Raw genomic sequence first — 17,420 nt, forward strand, 5'->3', positions numbered from 1 at the left:
TGTGTGTGTGTGTGTGTGTGTGTTACAACCCAGAAAATGGTATGCTAATTCTGGAAGGGATTTTCTTTTGAAAGGGTGTTTAATTGATTTTAGAAGACTTTCCTATTTTACTGTGTCTCTGGAATTTTACAGTTTCGCTTGGCAGTATGTCTGAGTTTCTTGGTCCATCTTGGATGAACAGTTTCGTTACGTAATCTGAAGTCATTGAAAGTGATTATAATGATGAAGGAACTATAGGTATATGTGTGTGTATGTGTGTGTGCACATATGTACATGCATGCATGATACACATGTATAGGTGAGAGAACATCTCGTATGCGTCCATTTTCTTCTTCTACCACATGTTAGCAAGTGCCTTTACCCACTAAATCATCTCATCTGCCCTCTACTTTATTTTTTTGGACAAGGGTCTCTCATTGAACCTAGGGTTTATCAACTTGGCTTGGCTGGCTGGACAATGTGCTTCAGGGATTCCCCAGTCTGCCTCCCCGGGGCTGAGATCATAGATATACACTGCCTTTCCCAGTTTTTGTGTGGGTGCTGGGGAATCTACCTTGTGCTTGAGAGCCAAGCACTCTACCGACTGAGCCTCACCCCCAGCCTCCTTACTGGCTAACTTTTATGTTAATGTTAAAACATGTTCCCTTGAATCTCCCTCTAGGACTAAGTATACACATAAAAAATACCCCTTTGCATTTCCACGGAGTCCTGATTATCATGGGTTATCCCTGAGTGTCCCTGTGAAGCCCTAATTAGAGGAAAGAGTAATATATATCTGAAGCAGAGAAGTCATAGAAATAAGAAATACTTCAAATAATTCTCAATTTCTCATTAGCAAGCCCTGATAGAGAGCAGACATAATTAGAGCGATAGCGTCTAACTGGCACGCGTACATTTGACTAAAAGCCAAGAGCAACAGAGTCACGATATTTATGTTCATGTTTAAATTACTCGAGTGCTTAATTGTATAATTTCAGTTTCAATTACCAAACGCCCTCACTTTTAAAATTAGTCCTTTGAGTATTAGCTGCATGATGCTGTTATTAAAGTTGAAAATCTGCTATTACGGTTTAGAGAATTATTGAAAGTTGTTGGCATATGTCTTGTTTAATAAATAAGTTTAATTGTGCATGTAATCTGGTAATTAAGTAATGATGAATTATACTTTTTACAGAAATATAGAATGACTCCCCCCTCCCTTAGGGTGAAACAAAGCCACTTTTTAGGGATTTATTTCACAAGGAAAATATTATAAATCCTCTAAGATACCACTTTTACACCATAGGAACTCCTGTAAAATGTGTGACTTTTAGACAAGATTTACTTTTATTTATGCATGTGTGCATGTGTGTGCAAGTGTTTTCAGAGGCCAGAAGAGGCCGTCGGGTCCCCTGGAGTTGGAGTTCTAGGTGGTTGCTAACTGCCTGTGTAGGTGCTGGGAGCTGGACTCAGGTCTTCTGCAAGAGTAGCAAGTGCTCTTAAACACCAAGCCATCTCTCCTGCCCCAACTGTAAGAAACTGGAAATTTTATATTAAATATACCTCTCTGCCTCCCATCCTCATATAAAAGAGGCTGGGGCAGGAGGATGAAGTTCAATTGCTGAGGCAGCAGAGCACATATATATTTAACCCATGCTCAGCTTTCCCTCAGTAGGGGAAAAGCACTGCAGGCTAGCTCACACAACAGACAAGGCTGCTTTTAGCAACTCAAAGGTTGCTGCTACCTCCTGGGGTGAACTTCAGCACTCATGACAGCTCCCGGAGCTCAGTCTGCTCCATGGGTGTGTGTGTGTGTGTGTGTGTGTGTGTGTGTGTGTGTGTGTGTGTGTGTGTGTGTGTGTGTGTGTGTGTGTGTGTGAGTGTGCGCACGCAGAACCTTCTGCTCCTCACATTGTGCTTCTGTGAGCTTGGCTAGTCTCTGCTGAACTCCGAGGGGAGCAGCAATGGTTTCAGACCTACGTCTCAGAACAAGAAAATTGGGAATTCAATTGTATTTTTTTTTTTTTTATTTCTAAATGACACTGGCCTCTATCTTGATTCTGAGGCAAAATCGTTGCATCTAGAAGGATTGTAGTCTTGTCTGTGACTTCCTTTGGTGGCTCTTTGGAAGGCTTTTTTTTTCCCCCTAAGCTGCATGCTACGGATTTCTTTCTTGGGTCTCGGTGAGTTTTGGAATCCAGGTTTCTGGGTTGTTGGTTCCTCTCCAGTTCCATTCAGGTGACTCACGACGTGAGTTGAGGTCGCCAGGCTTGGCAGCAAGCACCTCTACCCACTGAGTTGCCATTCCAACCTTGAGACTAAAACGCACATTGAAAGGCAGTGATCCGTTCGGCAGACCAGACAGAGATGGAGTAAAACAGGCATCAGAGGACAGCACCAGGCCTTAGTGCCAGCCAAGACCTGAGTGTGAGAGAGGAACTAAGGACAGAGGATGAGTTGAAAGCCCTTAAAGAAAGTAAGTAGACTCTCTTTTCACCAAGGTGTTCCTGGGATAACCCCTTCTCCATGTTTTCAAAAAGGTAAGTGGACAGGGATCCAGGCTCCGTTGGTGCAGGGCAATGGTGCATGGCTTAAATAGGAGATACGATGAATCCTGAAAGCTGTATGGGCGAAGTACCTGTTTTCAGTTGCAGCCTCCAGAAACCCTGGGGCAGGGTTCTATGTTCCTAGTGAGAACACAGAGGAGTCTCCTCTGGGGAGATGGCCATAAAGAAAAGCCCTGGAAATAATGGTATTCAAGTCAATGAAAGGGCAAAAGCTCTGTTTAACTCCCCTTGGGGTCAGCAAGCCTTTCCCACAGGCTCACCCATCAGCTGGTCTCACTCTGCCACATGAATGGATGGCTGACCATCTTCAGGTTCTTAAGGATGTACAAAATGGAAGAGAATAAAACTGCTGTAAAAAGGACTCAGTGAATCTAGAAGACACACACACACACACACACACACACACACACACACACACACACACAGAATGTAACTTTAAAAATTAGAGAATATAGATAAAGAGACTCAGAAGAGCTTTTAGCCACACCCCTGAGAGCTGGAAAAGGGAACAACATAAGACTAAAGAGAGGCTGATTTAGGAACTAGAATTCTATATCCAGTAAGCTTCAAGCTGACTTATATAAATTATTAAATGTAGTATTTTTATTTGCCTGCAGAGCGACAGTTCCTCGGGGGGGGGGGGCAGGGAGGGGATCTCTAGTTTTTCTTTCTATTTTGAGACAGGGTTTCCTGTAGTCCAGGCTGGCCTCTAACTTCTTACATAGTCCAGGATGACCTTGAACTTTTGATCTCCTGCCTCTGTCTTCTGAGTGTTGGGATGAGAGATGTATGATACTGTGCCTGGGGCTGTGGAGCCAACTCAGGACTTTGAGCACATAAGTAAACACTATGTCAACTGAACTACACCCCAGCCCATCTGTGCTGGCTTGTTTTTAATGTCAGCTTGACACAAGTTAGAGTCAGGAACATCGGCTGAGAATGTGCTTCCATAAGATCAGGCTAAAGGGCATTTTCTTAATTAGTGATTGATTGGGGGAGGGCCCAGTCCACTGTGAGTGGTGCCACCCCTGGGCTGGAAGTCCTGGGTTCTATATGGAAGCAGGCTGAGCAAGTCATGATGGGCAAGCTAGTAAGCAATACTTCTCCATGGTCTCTACATCAGGTCCTGCCTCCAGCTTCCTGCCCTGTTTGAGTTCCTGTCCTGGCTTCCTTCATTGATGAACATTGATGTGGAAGTGTAAGCCCAATAAACCCTTTCCTTTCCATGTTGCCTTTGGTCATGGTATTCCATCCCAGTGATAGGAATCCTAACTAAGATACTGTATTTAGTGTCTTCTACGGACAAAGAGTCTGATTTATTTTAAAATTTCATGCAATTAATTATTATGATTTGTGGCGCATGAACGCATGGGCACACATGCCATAGCTCAAGTGGAGGTCAGGGGTTAACTCTGTGGAGTTAGTTCTCTCCTCCACTTCAATGTGTGTTCTATGGATCAGACTTAGCTTGCTAGGCCTATGCAGTCAGAGCCTTCATGCACTGGGCCTTCTTGCTGGCCCCAGAGTCTGATTTATTACTTGTTCATAAATGGTTTGGACTGTGATGTGCAGCAGAAAAACATTCCATGCAAGAGGTGAGGAAACTCAAGAAAGCCCCATTATAGTCACAGCAGGCACTTTCCATCCCTTCTCCATTGCGTTCCCTCAGTCCACCAGGATTGCCCTCAGCTGAGGTAAGTGCAAGGCACGCCCAGCCCTCACCCTCTTCCCCTAGAGGAGCTGAGGAAGGGGACACAGGACAGCCTATGAGAAGCTGGGTGGAGATGGTCAGGCTCAAGCCTCAGCCAATGGGATTTAGGAGACCGATGGGCAAGTGTCTCATGTCTTTGGTCTCAGCTGTCTGCCAGCTCCAATCTGCACCCTGGGTGTGTCCCCGAGGATCTCAGTAGGCCAAGCTTGGCGTGTCTGGGGAGGTGATCTGCTCATGGGTGCACTCTCAGTGAGTCTGCACTGTTGCTTGGCCAAAGCACTGGCAATCTTTCCTAGGATTGTCTTTTGGGGGAACCAGGGATAATGCGTGGGAGTTTTCTATGCTAAAATACAGAAACATCTTCCCTTTGAATTCTCTGAGAACAAGAGAAATGAGATGAACTGGATAATTCTTTACTGATTTGTAAGCTGTAGTGTTTTCTTGCTCTGTTTTATTTGTGGGGGAAAATGGGAGAGGAAAGAGGTGCCAGAAGGAGTATCTTTTTCTTCGTCAGAGTTTGGATATTTTAGCCCCACCCCCTTTAAAATGCTTCAGAAGTATTCCAAATTATTTTGGTTATTTACCATGACAATAATCTAATACGTCTTCCTAGAAATTTCCATAGATGCTATAACGTTAGCATAGAGTGATAACACCTTATTCTGCTTAGGTGAGAAAACCAGGAATTAGAATTACCCCCTCCTGGGCCGTAGGAGAGAGGTTGTGTTATGATTTTCAGTTGGTTTGATTTCTTGTATGTTTTTGGAAAACAGATTTTTTGTTTGTTTGTTCGTTTTGTTTTTGTTTGGACATGGTCTCAGAGTGTAGCCCAGGCTATCCACAAACTGAAGATCCTTCTGCTTCTAACTCCCAAGAGTGCTATGATTGCAGGCTCAGTCTCCTCCCCACTCTTTGTCTTGATAACTCCATCTCCCATAGCTCCTACACCATCTTTCTGCCTTAGTATCCCAAAAGCTGGATTACAGGCATGTGCCAGTAGATCTAGACAGAGATAACTCATTTGCATGCTAGTCTTATGGTCCTTGCTTATCATTTTGTCTTCCAGGAGTTCCCAGTAGGCAAATAGCGGAAATGGATCGTGCCTATGGGCAGTGTGCTGACTTTCGAGAGCTGCTGGTGTGGTTTGAGATTTCCTCACTGGCGATGATGAAAAGAAGTTTCAAGTGAGACAGAAAGATGCTTTGCAAAGAGTCACAGGATTGGACTGGCGCCTGCCCTGGACTCAGCAGACCAAACCCAGGTGGAGTGTGACAGCAGTTGTTTTCAGGAGACCTGGTTTCCAACTGACTGCAGCCAGCTGACTGGTGGATGAGTGAAGCTATAGCCAGCTAAATTGTTTTCACCTTGGCTTTTTCTTTGTTCTTTTTTTAAAAGATTAATTTATTTATTTTATATGTAAGAGTACACTGTAGCTGTACAGATGGCCATGAGCCATCATGTGGCTGCTGGGAATTGAACTCAGGATGGCCCCGCTTGCTCAGGTGTAATATACTGTAGCTGCTGTCTTCAGGAACACCAGAAGAGGGCGTCAGATCTCATTATGGGTGGTTGTGAGCCACCATGTGGTTTCTGGGATCTGAACTCAGGACCTTCGGAAGAGCAGTCAGTGCTCTTACCCGCTGAGCCATCTCGCCAGCCCTGTCTTTGTTCTTTTTGAGAAAGGAATTTAGAGTTTAGACTGTAGACCAGGCAGGCCGTGAATGCACACTTCCTGCTTTGGCCTCTTGAGTGTTGGGAATGCAGGTCTGAGCCGGCATGCCCCATGTTTGTTTTTCTATTGATGGCGTTTGGGCATCGCTGGCTGGAGGTTTTAGAGTATTATTGTTCTTGTCATGGGAGCTCTCACGTTCGAGGAGACGCTTCTTTTGCCTTGTTTTGAATTTCTGTGCTTGTGTAAACTGGTAAGCTTAACTGTGTATGGAATTTTCTCCTTACCAGACTTACTACAAAGGGGAAGGTTACGAATGTGTAGATCATGGTTTTTTTTTTTTTTTTTTTTTTTTTTTTTTTTTTTTTTTTTTTTTTTTTTCTGTGTGCGCATGTGGAGAGTGCAGGTCGACCCCCGGTGTCACTGTTTAGGAGCCAACCATCTTGCTTTTTGAGACTGTCTTTCGTTAGGTCCTGGGGCTCTCTGACTAGGCTAAGCCTGCTGGACAGTGAAGCCGACCCTCGGGAGCCCCAGAGATCCTCCTATAATTCCAGTTCTGGGATTAAGGTACCATGCTTAGCTTTTACCGGGGTTTGGGGATTGAATTTGGGTCCTCATGGCAACCACTCTACCAACTGAGCTGTCTAGGCATCCTTGACTTTTCAAGTCAAGGGTATGGGGTTAACCTGTCCTAACTGAGCTCGGTTGGAAAATGTTTGGTTCTCATCTAGGATACCCATTTTACAGAGTCACAGGGTATTGACTGAACTAATGCCCATGAAGCACAAAGTGCAGTGCCTGTGATCTATCTATCTATCTATCTATCTATCTATCTATCTATCTATCTATCTATCTATCTATCTACCTATCTATCTATCTATCATCTATCATTTGTCTACAATGGTGTTCCGAACATTCAAACTTAAGAAGAGGAATCTGAAGTCAGCCAAGTAGGAAGAGGCCCTCCACTTCTGTTCATGGGAGACTAAATCTCATTCCTGGAGCAATGTGGCCTGGAGATGCTGACTTGAATTTAGTTCCTTCTTGAATTTAGTACACTGGCTTATGGCTGCTAGTTCATTTCAGCTTCTCAAACACCTGAAGCAGGAGTGCTCCTCAAATTGTCATCTCAGCATCAGTGTTCCTTCCAAAACCACTTGGACTGTGGCTCTGACTACTATCTCAGCACACACCTGAGCTAGCCCGGCTTGGTATTTCCATCTTTATTTCTCTCCTCCTTTTTTTTCTTCTTTCATTCTTTAACCTTTCTATATTTTTGCTATGTATTTGTGGTGTGTGTGTGTGTGTGTGTGTGTGTGTGTGTGTGTGCACGTGCGCAATGCGGGGAATAGATGTCTTGGGTGGTAGTAAAATAATCAAGCTGTCCCTACATGGGCAGCAGGGGAGAGGAGCCCGCCAGCAACCCACCTGTTACAGGGCATAGGTGACCAGCCATTCTCCAGTATAGCTTATTGGTGAATCTTTACAATATTGACTTACAGGCTGGAGGGCCTGGGTATGAGGCATGAGCAGCAGGAAGCAGGCAGAGCATCAATTGGGATGCAGAGACATTGCAGCACTGGCCAGCATCCTTGTTTCAGGAACTTAAAAACTGCTGGAGGTTATTGGACAATGGGTAAACCCCACAACACTTAAACGTGGGAACTGCCTGCCTTTTCTGGTTTACCCCAGATCAAGTGTGCTGATTCATGTAGCAAGATGGGGTGAACTCTGGGCAAAGAGTTTGTTTTTCACTAAGTTGTATATTTCCATTATGTCTCCAATCTCCCCCTTCTTCCTCTTCTTCCTTCTCCCCTTCTTCCCCTCTTCCCCTCCCTCTTCTTCCTTCTCTTTCCTCTTCCTCCTTGGTTTCAGTAGCCCAGGCTATCTAATTGATTTATAGTGGAGGATGGACTTGATTCTAATCCTTCCTTGAGAATCCTGAAGGGGGAAATCTTGGCATCTTTGTCTCTAGCCAATGTGATGTTTTGGATCTAGTCAGTGGGCTGAGGAACCCTGAAGTGTTTATAGAATCATCAAGTGAAATTATGACATTATTTCTGTACTAGTAGTTAGCTCAGGCTTCCAAGACCCTGCCCTGAAGTCGTCACTATTTATATGGCAGAGCTGGGTTGGAAGTGTTTCCTGTTCTGTCCACAGGGACTCTTGAAGATTGGCTCCCAAACTGATCTCTGCAGAAAGTACAAGAGAAAGAAACAGGCCACTGTTTATTCGCTGTCTGTTTGCAAATAAATTAGTGATTTGATTTATTTATTCTTTCTCTTAGGATGATTATTTATAACAAAGGATGGGGACTGACAAACTTTTGGAAAACAAGATTTTGGAAAGATTCAGATTTCAAATATGCCAGGGTAAGAAAAGTCAGAGATGATAAGGAAGGAAAAAAGAAAACCAAACCAAAAAAAATCCAAAAAACCAAAAAACCAAAAAAAAAATCCCAAAAAATCCAAAAAAACAAAAAACAAAAACAAAACAAAAAACCCCAAAACCCTAAACCAAAACAAAAAACCCAAAAAAGCAAAAAACAAAAACAAAACAAACAAAAACTCAAACCAAACCAAAACCAAACCAAACCAAAACCAAACCAAACCAAACCAAAACCCAAAAAAACTATTGGCTACTACAGAACCAAAAGGGAAACTTCTTATGGACTGTGTGAGCTTCAAAAATAAAGCAGAAGAAGGACAGAGAAATGAAGATGTGCATAAGAGAGGTGATGTGATGGTAGCCATGACTAGGCTGGTGTGACTCCCAGAGGCTGAGAGTACTGGCTATTCTTCTAGAGACCCGGGTTCAATTCCCATCACCCACACAATGGAACTCCAGTTCCTGGGGGCTCCCATGCCCTCTGATTCCGCTGGCACTGCATGCATGTGGTGCATAAATATACATGCAGACAAAACACAAATACAGAAATTAAAACAAGGGGGAAAAAGCCTCCTCTCTGGACCATGAATAAAATGCTTATGCATTTTTTTGGTGTGTGTTTAAATCATGACATAGTGGTTTTTTAAAAATCAGGTATATTTCTATTTATATGTATGTGTATGCAGATGTTTATTGAGGCAAGAAGAGGCATTATATCTTCTAGAGCTGGAGTTACAGGCAATTGCGGGCTGTCTGATGTGGGTGCTGGAACAAACTGGTCCTCTTGCAAACTCAGGAAGTGCTCCTAACTGCTGAGCCATCTCTCCAGCCTTGACGGAATGTGTTTTAGAAGGCACTTTTGTGGATGCGATGAGCTCTTCTTTGATAAAAGGTTTGAATCATAGAAGGGAATATCTATTTAAGCCTGTTTGGTTGTTTGTAAATGCAATATTGAAACACAAGCGTGAACTGGGCATAATGGCAAGTGCCTTTAAATCCAGCACTTGAGCTCCAGGTCAGCCATGGCTACATAGTGAGACCCTGTCTGAAACTCAGAAGTACCAACAGAGCAAAAGCACAGCACTAACACTATACTCTTTTTCTTTCTTTTCTTCCTTTCTTTTTCTTTTTCTTTTTTTTTCTGAGTCAGGGTTTCTCTATGTAGCCCTGGCTGTCCTGGAACTCATTCTGTAGACTAGGCTGGCCTCGAACCCTCATACTCAGAGATCCACCTGCCTCTGCCTCCCAAGTGCTGGGATTAAAGGCATGTGCCACCATTGCCCAGCAACACTATACTCTTGATAGGTATCACTTGGCCTCTCTACCTTTGGATCAGGATAGCAGGCTATGTCTATGTAGATTAGTCTGGCCTTGAACTCACAGTCCTCGAGTGTCACCATGTCTGGCTGGCTCTTTCTGTTTCCAGGGGATCTTATTTCTCCTGGTCTAGACTCTTAGCTGGCTCCAGAGTGACATAGTTGTCTTGTGTGACACCACAATGAGTGTTAGCACAAGCAGGAAAGAGAATGGATTCCTGGGGCTTGAGCATTGCCTTCTAAAAGGCTTACTCCGGCTTGTGACCCATTGCTGCAGAGGCACACGTGCATGGCTGAGGTGGCAGAGCAGACCAGAGTAGATACGCTCCTTGCCAGATGTGGGAACAGAGACAGTCTTACATCTCAGATACTGGGTGCAGTTCCTGTGTTCATTTAGAATCTGAATACAAGACAAGAGGCAAGGTCACTCTATTAAGAATGTCATCTACAGAGTACACTTTCCCCCAGGGTGGTGGTGGTGATGGAGGTAGAGGAGGAGGGGGGAGAGGAGGAGGAGGAAGAGGAAGAGGAGGATGCTCTTCAGATACCTGGACGTGTCAGGAAGCCTATGTCTATTCTACCCTGTTTAAGTCCATTTGTTACTTTTTCAGGTAAAGTGACATCTTTAATGACTTGTCTCTTCATTTCTCCATTGAAGATACCAGGGGTAATGATTGTGACTCCCTAACTTCAGAGAATCTCTTATAAGAATCACATGTCAATAAAAAAGCTAATGGCCAATGAGTCGAGGCAGGAAATAGGAGGTAGGACATTGGCAAGAAGAGAGAGGGTTCTGGGGAAATAGTGAGAGGCTAAAAGGAGAGATTGGAGAGCCGAGAAGGGAGCGGGATAGAAGAGACAGTCATAAACCATCTGGTAGAGGCACTCGGAGAGATGCTGAGGGGTGGGCCAGGACTGAAGGAGAGGTAACCATATGGTAGACATAGAGTGAAACTGAGTTTAGGTGTTTATAAAAAGTTAAAGAGGCATAAGGTATGTTCTATGGGTGTGTGGTGAGGTATGGGGTGAAGGGGTGCCTCGGCGGGCCCATGCCAGGGCATCCCTTCCCCCTGAGGGACCAGCCACACGAGGGTATAGTATAGAATAGAGTTTATTCAGGGTGTGGGGAGGGGAGTAAAGAGGGTAGTAGAGGCAGAGAGGGGGAGAGAGTAGAGAAGTAGAGGCTAGACATGACCATATGGAGAGAGGGGGGACCGGAGTGGGGAGAGAGGGGGAGCAAGAGGGAGAGGCAAGAGAGGGAGGAGGGGCAAGCAGCCCCTTTTATAGTGGGCCAGGCCTACCTGGCTGTTGCCAGGTAACTGTGGGGTGGAGTTTAGACAGAATGCTAACATAGAGTAGTTTAAATGGATTAAATAAATTAAGAGCTGGTCAGGGAATGAGCCAAAGCTTATGGCCAGGCATTTATTAATAAACACTTAGTCTCAGAGTCATCGTTCCAGGAGCAGAACTGGGAAGGAAAACTGGCATTTGATATTTTTAACACTGCCTTGTCTATTGGCCACGTGGTTTCGTGGTTTCTTCTTCTCTTCCTTCCCCTCCATGGCTCCGTCCTTATTTCTCCATTTCTGCCCCAGCCTCCTGTTCCACCATGCTTAAGTGCTCCTTGTGTAATCTCATCTTAGTCCATTTGGGATTTTGTTTTGAGATGCCAAATCTTTTAAGTTCAGACTCCATTTTAGAGAACCTGACCTAAGTTTGAACTCAGGTAAACTAACAGCATTGGTACCTAGCATTAGTTTCCAAGTTGTCCACCCCCCCCCCCAACAAAACCCAAGCCTAGCTCCAGTTTCTAGGCTAATCCCCAAGAAGACCAGTGTCTCCAGGTTATTCCCCCAACAAACCTGTACCCCCACAAGCCCACCCCCTGCCTAACAACCACCAATGCAGAGGAGAACAGAAATTAAGTTCATGATATGACTCCCAGCACCAGTCAATTATGTTAAAGGCCACAGTAGCTTTCCAATTAGATGCTTGCACACATACTCCCTGCTTGTTGCTTATTATAAAGCCTTGCCCAATAGACATTCGGGGCTCCCCTTCCCCCCCACCCTGCAAAACCGTCCTTGTGACTGTGGTGCATTGAGGGGACCTGAGCTAGCTCGAATAGAATAAAGACCCTGCTGTGAGTTGCATCAGATTGGCTCCTGTCGTTTTTGGGGGGATCATTAACATTTCCCTGGAGCTACAATTTGATTTCTCACACATTTGGAGACCCAGAATTCCATGGTCCAGGGGATGACTAATTCAGGCCTGCTCTCAGCTTGGATGGTGTCTTTTGCTTGTGCCTGAGCTTCTCATTTGGTGAAAAGGATGAACCAGGCTCCTGGGCCTGTTTGTTAAGGTCACGAATTCCATTGGCTAGTGTCCATTCTTCTGACCCAACCACTTCTCAAAGGCCCTGCCTTCTAAAGCCATCATCTTGGTGATTCATTTTCTTTTCTTCTTCTTCTTTTTTCTTTTCTTTCCTTTTTCCTTTTTCTTTTTCTTTTCTCTTTTGTTTTTTTGAGACAAGGTTTCTCTGTGTAGCCCTGGCTGTCCTGGAACTCACTCTGTATACCAGGCTGGCCTCGAACTCAGAAATCTGCCTGCCTCTGCCTCCCAAGTGCTGGGATTAAAGGCGAGCGAGCGGGAGCTCTGCATGGGAAGGCACCCTGCAGCCACCCTGTTTTGATGGAATTCCCACAGCACAAGTTTAATCAGCTCAGATAGTTCCATCGGTTACCTTTCCTGCCTTTTCTCTTGCTTCATTGTGCGCTGTTACAATGGAACGTGGAGGCTGGGTCATTTACAAAGAACAGAATTTCCTCTCTCACAGTTACAAAAGTTGGCAAGTTTAAGATCAGGATGTTGGCATGTGCTCTGGGCTGCTCACTGCTTCCAAAAGAGCACCTAGGATGTTGTGTCCCCACAACATCCCCCATTAGATGAGTGGAGGCCTCATCTAATGCCATTTGTGATGGAAGGACCTTCAAGGCTCAACTGCCTCTTAAAAGCTCGGCCTAATAGGGCTCTGCCCTCAGCGGCTCCGCCCTCTAGGTTAAAACTGTCATAGTGCTAGCTCCGGACTTCCGGAAGTACGCGTTCAAACGATAGCCCTCTCCACCCAAGTCCCCGTGGAGCTTAGGAGCAGATACTTACGTGGGCCTATGAAGCCTCCGGGTGCAACCCCAGTCTTTGGTTACCTTCCTCATCAGGAGAGGCAAGGAAAAAGGAAGTAGAGCTAGTTTTCATTCCGGAGGAAGGTTGTCAGGGCACGGACATGCTTGCAAATGTTCTTTTTTCTATTTTGTTTAAAAAACTAACTTACTTTCTGGGCTGCATTCAGAGTCATTCGATAGCCAGGATCACCCTTGACCTCCTGATTATCTTGCCTGTAATTCCTCAGTCCCGGGATTGCCGGCATATGCGGTTTATACCTACGGCTTTCTTCACCATACTCACGTGTTGAGACCTGCCATGAACAGCTTTCCAGTTGACCAAGTGTCGTTCTCTCTGGAATGCCCAGGCTCTGAACTATGTAAAAGATTGAAGTGGGTTTAAATCTATGCTCACATGAGATTTTACTCGGAATAGGTCTTTATGAATATTCATGTTGAAGTACTTAGCCTCGGGGTGTGAAATATTAATCTCTTACCTGAGTTTTACATCTAATTCTCTTTCAATGACACAGAAAAATTAAATGTTACCTGCCACCAGGGGCATCATTAGGATGAGCTCTGTGGATTAAAAGTCTGAGAGAAGAAACTCATGTCTCAAAAAAATTTTTTTTCTTTGTTGCTATTTCCAATTACATGCCAGGCAAAATGTACAACGCTATCACCATTGTTTTTTTCTCCTGTTTATCTATACATATATCTGTATATCTATATTTGAGAAGCAAATAACAATAGAGGGCAGTTTCTATAGGTAGTCAACGTCTTAATAATATTTGTTAAGAATGGACACACAGGGCTGGGCATGTGGCTCAGTTGGTGGAAGGCTTGCCCAGAATTTTCAGAGGCAGGCCTTAGAACTGCATAAAGCAGGTATGATGGTACATGCCTGTGTCCCAAGCTATTAGACGGTAGAGGCAACAGAGATGAAGGTCATCCTCATCTACATAGTGCGTTTAAGGCTAGCCTTGGACACGGACACACACACACACACACACACACACACACACACACACACACAAACAAACACACATCATGGTCCACTGTCCAGGTCCAGAAAGTACAGTCTTAGCCTTGGAGAGCAGAGCCTCAGAAACAGATGTGGTGGGACACAAGTTAAACCACAGCACTCAGGATGGGGAAAAGACATCATGAGTTAGAAGCCACCTGTGCTACATACATAACTCTGTTTCAAACAAAACACAAACCTCAGGGATGAGTCAGCAGGGAAAGCAATTGCTCTTTACTGAAGGGAAGAGGAGAAGTGACACAGAGAGAGGCTTCTCTTGTGATGCCTTTGTCTTTGCTTTCAGTTTTTAAAGATGTATTTTATGTATGGGAGTATGCACCATATCTGTGTACCATGTGCACACCAAGGGCACACAGAGGCCAGAAAAGGATGCTAGATACCCTGGAATTGGAGTCGCAGATGTTTGTGACCCTCCAGATTGCTGGGAACCGAGGAACAAATGCTCTTAACTGCTGGTCCATCTCTCCAGCCCTTTGATTTCCTTCTTTCTTTGTTTCTTTCCCCCTTTCTTTTCTTCCTTCCTTCCTTCCTTCCTTCCTTCCTTTCTTCCTTCCTCCCTCCCTCCCTCTCTCTCTCTTTCTCTTTCTTTTTTTGTAGTTTGAGAATTGTGTTTGCTTGAAAAGTTGAAGGGAGAAGGGCAGCTACAATGAATATAGTTTGAAAAAAATTGTGTCTTCATTACAACAGTATTTGTGGAAGAAATTTAGGAACAAGGGACAAATAAAAAGATCCCCCTGACCCATCCCAGCAAACCACTACTTTATCAGTTTACATCACTCAGTTTTTTATTACCTACTAAAATTTCAAATGTGTATATTTCACAAAGTAGACTCACACTAGTGTTTTGGATATTGTTTCGAACAGCTGTCTATGACTCTACTATGTGGATGTCTTATTATTGACTTAAGCATTGAGACATTTTGATACTTAGTTGCAAATTTATGGTTGAACTTTAAAACTCATTTCATGAGCACATGTGCACAGGTATAGAGGCCAGAAGTCAACCTGCAATGTTCTTCCTCAAGAGCTGTCCACTTGGAGCTTTGAGTCAGGCTCTCTCATTGATCTGGAGCTTGCTGATTACATTAGCTGGGTTGGCTAGAGAGCCCAAAGGGTCTGCCTGTCTCCACCAACCAACCCTGGGATGGTAAGCTTGTATTGTCATGCTCAGCTTTATATGTCCTTATAACCCTAGGACTTAATGCATTCTGGATGAATGTCCTAAAACCAGTCTACAGCCCAAACTTGTAATTTTGTTATTAACAGCATATCAGTGAACATCCTCAAAGCTGTGGGCCTGGCAAGGCAGTCCTCTCCTGAGACACAGCTCTTTCCCCATATCTTCTTACGAGATTCATTGTGGTGGGATTTCACCTGTATATAATTAATTTTTTTTTTTTTTTAATTTTTCGAGACGGGGTTTCTCTGTGTAGTCCTGGCTGTCCTGGACTCACTCTGTAGACCAGGCTGGCCTCGAACTCAGAAATCCGCCTGCCTCTGCCTCCCAAGTGCTGGGATTAAAGGCGTGAGCCACCACTGCCTGGCAATTAATTTTAAAACTTACATTTTAGAAATTAATTCTGGGTTTGTGGAATGAACCTCTCCTATGAGTCTAGTCCCCTGGGTAGGTAGCCTTGGGCCTGGGCTAGCCAAGAACAAGTGCTGGCTTCCATTTTCTTGGTTTTGTCCTTTATTGGGAGGAAACAAGGTGGCAGGAGAGGGTGCCATTCCTAGCCATGGACAGCTTTGTATTCTTCTGGATAGAGTTCTGCTGTGGTAACGAAGAGAAGGATGGTCTCAGTGCTCACAAGTCAAAGTTCACTCGAGTGAACAAGAGTTAACCTCCCAGCCTCCATTTTGAATTCTACTAAAGGCGATTTCAATTAATTTTGGCAGCTTAAGTTGCAAGAGCAGCCTTGGTACTGGGGATTCCAATGATACAGTAGCCTGGAGACATCTTGCTTGTGTTTCCTTATTCAAATGGAAGTTGGCCTGTCTTCTCTCCTCCTTACTGTGGAGAATGAAAAAAAAATTGATCAATCTCTTTCTCGGTCTTCCCTCTCCAGAGAGTTTTATTTCATAGCCTAGGCTGATTTCACATTGGCAGTCTACCTGCTTGGCTTCACAAGTCCTGGGATTAGAGGCAGGCCCTGTCATACCTGACTTTCTTAGTTAGGGCTCCTGTTGCTGTGATGAAACACCATGACCAAAAGCAACCTGGGGAGGAAAGGGTTTATTTAGCGTATGTATCCTGAATCACAGTCCATTGAGGTAAGCAAGACAGGAATTGGAACCAGGTAGGGACCTGGAGGAAGGCGCTGATGCAGAGGCCATGGAGGGGTGCTGCTCACTGACATGCTCCTCATGGCTTCCCCAGTCTGCTTTCTTATAGAACTAGGATCACCAGCCCAGGCATGGCACCACCCACAATAGGCTAGGCCCTCTCCCATCAATCACTAAGTAAGAAAATAAATCTTTATTAATTGTACAGAGCCCAATCTTCCAGAGGCATTTTCTCCACTGGGGTACCCTTCTCTCAGATGACTCCAGCTTGTATCAAGTTGACATAAAACGAGTGAATACAGATGGCTAGTAAAACTAGATGAATACAGATCTATTCTAAGCTACTGTGGTGGTGATTACTGGTGGTGGTCTATTTACTGATGGTGGTTCCTGAGCCTCGATTCCCCGGAATGCTACAACTAGGTTAGATGTAATGATGGATATCAAACTCACTTAATTACAGACAGGTTATGTGTCCATCACTCCAAGCCCTGCTGGGAATCTCAAGTGGCCACCTTGCCTGTGGACATATGTAGTGACCATTATACTAGTTAAAATCCACTGCAATAATAGCCACACAGCATATTCCTATCTCATCTTTCCTTTTCACATTTTTTTTTTAAAAAATTAAGACCCTTTAATTATAATTACTGTGTGTGCATTTGTGTGTCTGTCTGTATGTGTGTATGCATGTGCACACACATGCAGGTTTGTGTGTGTGCACATGTGTTTGGACAGAGGACAACCTCAGGTATCATCCTCAAGAACACCATCCACATCCTTCCACACAGGATGACTCACTGGCCTGGAGTTTATTAATGGGTCCTGGCTGAATGGCTAGTGAGCTCCATCATCTGTCTGCTTCACCTCCCCAGGGCTGGGATTACAGGGGCACATCAGCTTTTCTGCTGTGTAAAGTGGGTTCTGGGAACCAGGCTAATTCTCTCCTGACTGAGCTCTATCATCCTGCTTTGCATACAGTGTCTGTGCCCTGAGTAGGAGCTTTCTTTTCTGTCTCTTTGTCTTGTGGGGAAAAAACCCTGCTAGCAACAAAGCATCTCTCTGAACTTGGGTGTGCTTTCCCCTTTAAGAGTGAAGAGAATCTTGGGTATCCGTGACCATGTTACGCCTTGTCCCTAGTTTTACAGATTAGAAACTGATGGTTTAGCAGGTAAAGGGACTTGCTGCCAAGCTTGATGCCCTGAGTTTGACTCCTGGGTCCCATCCAGTAGGATAGAACTGGCTCCCACCACTTGTCTTCTGACTTGTTCGTGTGTACTCTAGCACCCACGTGCCCTGTCCCC

Source organism: Mastomys coucha, unplaced genomic scaffold, assembly GCF_008632895.1.
Source record: "Mastomys coucha isolate ucsf_1 unplaced genomic scaffold, UCSF_Mcou_1 pScaffold22, whole genome shotgun sequence".
Classification (NCBI taxonomy): Eukaryota; Metazoa; Chordata; class Mammalia; order Rodentia; family Muridae; genus Mastomys; species Mastomys coucha.